Raw genomic sequence first — 6,810 nt, 5'->3', positions numbered from 1 at the left:
AGACAGGAAGGAGCGGGTAGCCGTGTGCAGGTCGAGCAGCCGCCGCTCCTCCACCTCTCAGCACGTTCTGGAAAGTTCCCTATCACTTTTTTTTTTACAGAAATTTAGCTTAAAACAGTATATCAATAATTTATATCACTTTAAAAGCAGTAGGCATTTAGGATTCCAAAATGACAGGCATTTCAAGCACAATTTTAGTATTACACACTGCTATCCCTAGTTCAGTTCCTCAGTTCACAGATAACAACATATATAATCATTCAGGGATAGAATCCTACCAATTAACTGCTATTTTAAAAAAACTGATTGAGATTCTCAGGACCATTGCCTTAACCACCTTGTCTTTGCAAATGTATAATTTTGCCCCTGACATGTTTTCTAGGTTTCCTGTTTGTCCTCTCTTCATTGTTTAATCCTTAAGTACTCACTTTCCATTTAACTGTGGCATAATTTTTAATTTTTATTTTTAAGCACTTCCACTAGGAAGACAATACAATATCTATGCATGTGGGTCTGGTTTATTTCACTTATGAGTATATCTTCAAGTTGCATGAACTTTTGTAAGAAAGCTTCAACTTTATAGCTGAGTAATACTCCATTATATAAAAACACCACATCTTTATCATTCATTCCTCAGATGATGGGCATTTTGGTTGTTTCCAAGATTTAACTATCACAAATTATGCTATTATGAACATAGGAGCACATATATCTATAAGATAAGATATTTTGGGCTCTTTTGAGAAAATTCCTGATAGGAGATAGTTGGATGAATGGGATCTCCAGTCCTAGATTTTTGAGGTGTCTCCACAGTGATTTCCATAGTGATTGAAGCAGTCTACATTCTCACTAGCAGTGGAGAAGCGTTCATTTTTCCCCACAACCTGTCCAACATATTTTGTTGGATGATTTCTTTATGATAGCCATTCTTAATGGGGTGAGATTGTATCTCAGTGTTGTATTAATTTTCATTCCACAAATGGCTAGTGATGTGGAGCATTTTGTAATCTATTTATTTGCTTCTTGTACTTTTTTTTCTCCGATAAGTGTGTTTTCATCTCTGATGCCCATTTTTGGATTCAGTCTTTAAATTTTGGGTCTCTAATTTTTTTTAGCTCTTTATAAATTCTAGATAGAAGACCTTTGTGTGTGAGTGCTTATTAGTTAAGCTTTTTTTTTTCCAAATTTGTGGGTTGCATTTTTACTCTGTTGGTAGTTTTTTTCTTTTTGACTTACAAAAACTTCCAATAAATAAACGTCCCAGTTTTTTATTCTTTTAAGTATTTCCTGCGCAGTTTGAGTTTTGTTCATGAATTGCTTGTTTACTTTTATATCTTCAATACTTCTGCCTACTTCATAATTTAGCAGATTTAGTGTTTCTTTTTTAATGTTTAGATCTTTAATCCATTTTGGCTTTAGTGCATGGTGATAGAACTTGGTCAATTTTTTTTTCTTTTCGGTGTGTAGAGAGCCAGTTTTTCTAGCACCATTTGTTAAAGAAGCTATATTTATTTCAATAAGCATGTTTGTATACAGGACTATTTAATCAAGGCATAGTACTGCAATTCGATGAAATTGTACGCAACTTGTAAAATAATGTCAAAACACTGTTTTCATGCCTTTGGAAAGATACATGCAAAATATATTATGTTTTAAGTTCAGATCAAAAAGAAATTCATATACACCTTAATCTATTCTTAAAAGTTTAGGATATACTCTAAAATACTAAGAATTTGTCTTTGAGTGCTGAATTTAAAATTGATTGTGTCTTTATTTATATAGTCCTGCAATATTCTGTTTTATACTGGGTACAAATTTTTTAAGTTAAATGAAATTTAAATACATAGATTTTAAACTTGCAGAAAACTAACCATAATCATAAAAAATATACCTTTACAATGTTTATAAAAATACATAAACTACATATTGATATTGTCATCTATTTCATGTTTCTTACACTTAAACAATAAGGTTGCACAAGAAAAAGTCCCCCTTATTCTTTTCTGTGACTTTTGCTTCTCTAGAATTAAGAACTCCCCTCAAAGCCAATGTGTATCATTCATATGAATAAAAGTATACACAGGTGAATAGATTAATCATCATTAATTACTAATGCACTGTTATGTCATGTAATTATATTTAATATTAAATAAAACAATTATTAATAATTAATGTTTTACTTTAAATTTGTACATGAATGATACCACCATCATTATCATAATGACCACAATCATATTAGCTAGACTTTTTCAAATAGGTGTGTGAAGACTTTCTATTATATTGCCCTATCCAGTTATATGTATTAACTTCCAATTGTTGTTTATCACTCTATATATCTTTTAGAATAAAAAAAAAACTATTTCAACTGTTTGAGATGAAAACTGTTCCTCAAAGTGTTCGCATAAAATTACCTCTATTTATTTATTTTTTTCTTGATGTTTATTTCCATTGAATTCTTCCTAGCGAATTCCAGCTCAAAAGGTATAGCTAGTTTTATAAACTGATGTGTGTTTCAGGATGCTTACTAATTGCCTGTGTTACAAAAATGAATCAGTGAGATCATATGCGATAATACTAATGTTTTCAATTCCAGCACACTTTATTTATTCAGCAGTATGCAAATTTCACTGCCTCACTACAAGCCTGCAAGACTATGACCACGCTAGCACCTGGAATGACTGTCCCTGGAGAGACTACTGTGACCTCATGTGCTACACACATATGAAGGAGAATATTGTGTACCTGAACAGAGGCTTTTACTGAGAAACGCTCCACAGATATGGCGACCTGTAGCCATCATACTGAACATGCTGCCACTTGGGAAGCTGGAAGTTGGGCTGTACTCACCCATCCAAAGGAGGTATCCACCTTTGCTGGAGTCCTACAATGGGTGGAGCATGTGACACACCAATCAGAGCCTGTTCGGAAGCTATTCTGAGAGAGGGAGCATCCAGAGAAGGTAAAGAGCACAAACAGTTTTGGAATCAAAATATTTTTTCCAGGGGAGTACCTGTTCTATGGTAGCTGTAAAGTGTTAATATAAAGAAGGCTTATTTTGCTCCTTAAAATTTCTTATTAGCTTTCTCTCTCAATTTTATGCTTTCAAGAGGCACACAGATAAACCTCGTTTAATTTTCTTTGGAATCATTAAAAGTTTCTTTCAACAAACTTGTGATAAAGTATGATTTGAATGCACATGCTGTCTCCTGTTTCAAAACAGAAATTCTCCTAAAAGCACTTTTTAAAACTTTTGGATAAATGAGGCAAACAGTTCTGGGATTATTTTTTTTGAACAAACATCTGCCTATCCAAAATGGAAAATATACCATTTTGCTTGTTCGAAGTAATGAGGTTTTTAGGATAAGATTTTGAAGGATTCATGTATGTTGTGCAATTTCAGCTTTTAAATGAATCTCAGTGTTGAGACTAATAGAAACCAGTACTATCAAAAAGCACTTAGATGCTTATGTTAAAAAGAAAGTTCTGTGGTCTCACTAAGTCTAAAAATGTGGATGCATAGTTCTTGCCATAATTTGCTTTTTTACCTTTTCTTTGTTCATCAGCAGAGTTTACTGTATCTCAAAAAATACTGCATTTTAAACAACAATGGAATATTAAGTTTAGAACTTAGACAATCAACCTGAAAGCTGGAAACAAACTGAAAATAAATTAAACATCAACTGATATAATTTTCCCTATACTAACAAAGTATTCAAATTATTAAGGCAAGTAAAAAATATACCTTTTGTGGATTTCAGACAGTGATGAATTTCTAACTCCAAATTTCTGTTCCCTGTGGAGAGATTGGGATTCTTGTCCCAAGGTTGCAGGAATCAAATGTGAGCAGTTTCTCAGAAGCAAAGGTCACAGAATTTGTGAAAGAAGTTGGCATTTCAGCCATCCTAGGATCTCCAACTGACATGAAGAGGTAGAGTCTTCCTATCCAAAATGACAAGAGCGTGAGTTTTTATGTCCATTGCAGTGAGAAAGGAGTAAATAAAAGATCAGTGATTCTTCTTCCTAGATGCTTCAAGGGAAATATAAAAATTTATTTTCATCCCAAACTTAGGGCAAGAAGTGCCTTTATCAAAACTCCACAAGGAGACTTGTAGATTTAATAAACAAATTCAATTCAATAGCAAGATACAAAATCAACACTAAAAAATCAATAGCATTTTCATAGAGAAACAGCAAATGCAAACACAGGGAAATAAGGGAACCATGCCACTCACAATAATATCCAAAACAAAAATGAAATGCTAAAGAAACCTCACAAATGAATTAAAAGATTTACACAGTGAAAACGACAGTATACTGAGAAAAGAGATTGAAGAAGACTTGATAAAATGGAAAGATCTTCCTTGTTCCTGGATATGAAGAACCGACATTGTGAAAATGGCCATACTCCTAAAGTTCCTACACAGATTGAATGCATTCCCAATTAAAATAGCATTAGTAAATATCAAAGATTTAGAGAAAAATTTCTAAAATTCATCTGGAATGAGAAAAGACCTAGAATACCAAAGAGAATGTGGGCAATAAAGGCAAGTCAGGAAACATCAAAATCCATGACATGAACTTATACTACAAAGCTGATGTAATAAAAGTCAGCATAGCATTGACATAAAAATAGCAGTGAGGATCAGTGAAATAGATTACAAGATTCAGACACAACTACAAACACAATGAACCACCTTATTTTTGACATAAAGGCCAAACACACTCACTGGAAAAAACAGCTTCTTTAATAAATTGTGTTGAAAAAATAACTGGTTTTCCAAATCTTGAAAGCTAAAATTAAGTCAACGTCTATAGCAATGCAATAAAATACAATCAACATCAAGGTATTAAACATTAAAACAGAAACACTAAATCTTCTAGAGGAAAATATAGGTAGAAATCTTAAAGACATGGAGTAGGCGGAACTCATGTGTGAAAATCAAACTTCATGGGAAATACTTTGAAGAATCAACAACTTGGACCCCATGTTTTTGAAAACTTTCTGCCTATCAAGAGAAATCATCAAGAGAGTAAAAAGAATACCCATAAGCTGGGAAGAATTTATTGCTGACTATCCTTGTGGCAAAGGCCATCTATTTAGAACACATGAAGAATTTTTAAAAAATCAGGACCTCAAAATTCAAAATCCCAATCTATAAATGGGCATGAAGAAATAAAAATGGTAAGTAAACGTGAAAACATGTTCAACATCATTATTCATTAAATAAGTGCAAGTTAAAACAACCCTGGGAGTTTGTGTCCACCAGAAAGAATGGCTATCATCAAGAATTCAACCAATGACAAATGCTGAAGAGGCTGTAGGGAAAGTAGAACCATTTTGTACTGTCAGTAGAAATGCGTACTGTACAACTACTGTGGAAATCAGTGTGGAGAATTCTCAAAAAGCTAGAATTTGGGGACTCATTCAACCCAGGTGTTTTTCTACTGAGTATTTTTCAATCAAACTGAAAACCTCATAGCATGACATCATATGTGCACCCATGTTTATGGCGGCACAATTTGTCATAGTTAAAACTTGGAAGCAACCCAAATGTTAATCAATTGAGAAATGAATAAAGAAAATGTGACAGTTTTACACAATGGCTCTATAATTCCTCTACAACAGAGAAATTTAATTGTTTTATCAGTAAATGGATCCAGTTAGAGACCATACTCTTAACTGAAATAAATCAGGCTCACATTCACAAACATGATATTGTTTCCCTAATGTAAGAACCGGAAAGAGTACATAAAATCTGAAGCATACAATAGATATTGTGGAAAGGAATAAATTCATCCTAAATGAAGGAATTACTGAGTTGAGGAGAAGCACAGGAGAGGAAATGAGGGAAAGAGATATATCTATGTATGTGTGCAGGGTGGCTTGGATAGCTATACAGTGGATTTCTGCTCATCTATGGAAAGAAGCAACAAATGCCTATTTTTTGTCTTAGTTTTTCATTTTATGTCCTCTTTCTCTCTTCTTAATTTCTTTTTTGTCTTTCTTTCCTTTTTTTTTCTTTGCGTGGGGGAACCGGGGATTGAACTCAGGCCCTTGCGTTTGCTAGGGAAGCGCTTATTCCACTGAGCCATCTCCCTGGCCCCTCTCTCTTCTTAATTTCTTATAACATCTTTCTTTCTCCAGTTTTCCATGCATATATCTAATAAAGAAAATCACTAAGTCGGAGAAAATATGCAATACAACAAATACTGTCAAATTTATATTATTTTGTAAAGTGAAATTCTTTATCATTTATAATTCCTTAATATATTTTGTTTTCTCTTTACAAACTAAAAAAATAAAAAAGCCTGTTTACTTAGCACCCATGGAGTTCCCCCGATTAAGAGAAAGTGACACAGTGCTTGTTTATTGTAATTGATAGTGAAACAAAAGCCTGAATAATAAAAAGCTACAAAAAATTTTTAATGCAACATACAATTATAAAACGTTGAGGTTTTAGGGCAAAATAGTGGCACAGAAAATTAAACGCATTAAAGATTTTTTAAGAATTAATTTTAATGAGAAAAACTAGCAGTGCAATATGTTCAAAACAGTTTAGTAGTACAGTTATAATAATAAATTGCATATTGTTCTCTTTATAATAGTTATTCAGTGGACAAGATGTAGACATGATACCTTATATAAACAGTATTAGTACAAACCTTTCTTTTCAGTATATTAAGAGAAAGTAGCTGTATATCTATCCTAAATATCTTGTACACACACACACACACACACACACACACACACACACACATATATATATATATATAATTTTTTTCACAACAAAAGGGTCCTTTATTTACATC

Source organism: Octodon degus, unplaced genomic scaffold (genome assembly GCF_000260255.1).
Source record: "Octodon degus isolate 3935 unplaced genomic scaffold, OctDeg1.0 scaffold00371, whole genome shotgun sequence".
NCBI classification, from domain to species: Eukaryota; Metazoa; Chordata; class Mammalia; order Rodentia; family Octodontidae; genus Octodon; species Octodon degus.
The sequence above is the reverse complement of the archived record's forward strand: the minus strand, read 5'-3'. Positions refer to the sequence as shown.